General features: G+C 34.2%; 1 non-coding gene across 1 annotated transcript; it reads left to right on the top strand.

Annotated features, from left to right (window-relative positions):
• Positions 1 to 289: 289 nt before the first annotated feature.
• TRNAF-GAA (transfer RNA phenylalanine (anticodon GAA)) lies at positions 290 to 362 on the top strand. Its single transcript has one exon. It is a non-coding gene; the product is annotated as a tRNA-Phe (tRNA).
• Positions 363 to 632: the final 270 nt, after the last annotated feature.

Genomic DNA, 632 nt, shown 5'->3' on the forward strand with positions numbered 1-632 from the left:
ATGGCTTTCTCTTATCACAATTTGATATTTATGATACACATAGAAATGAACATCTTTGAGCAAGGAATACCTAGTTGAATGATTCCCGATCAATACAATATCATTACTCATACTGAAACTTACAAAGTCATCTTTTTGAAGATCGAAGAAATTCCCCGGCTTTGATAAAAAAGTTTAATCGACTTTTGTCCTTTTAATTGACATAGACCCCAGTTATATGATAAAATGAGGATACTACGAAAAGGACTGTAAATCCTCATGTTAGCGGGTCCAATCGAGATTGGGAATAGCTAGGATAGCTCAGTTGGTAGAGCAGAGGACTGAAAATCCTCGTGTCACCAGTTCAAATCTGGTTCTTGGCACATGATTAATTTGTATGGGTCTCTCTTCCCTAGAATTAATTTCTAATTAATTGATATGACCTATTTGAAGCTGCCACCGGTATGCGAATGATGCATATTTTTTTATAGTCTAGATTAGAATAATAGTTTTATCCAGTTTGGCGAGATATACCCCATCTAGAACATAGATGGGTAGAGTTTCTTAGATAAAGTACCTAAAAGAATTGGATTTTATCTCCTCTTTTTTTCTCCTCTTGTTCAAATGAATTTGAATACGTAATACATATTAGA

Source organism: Solanum stenotomum, unplaced genomic scaffold (assembly GCF_019186545.1).
Source record: "Solanum stenotomum isolate F172 unplaced genomic scaffold, ASM1918654v1 scaffold29520, whole genome shotgun sequence".
NCBI classification, from domain to species: Eukaryota; Viridiplantae; Streptophyta; class Magnoliopsida; order Solanales; family Solanaceae; genus Solanum; species Solanum stenotomum.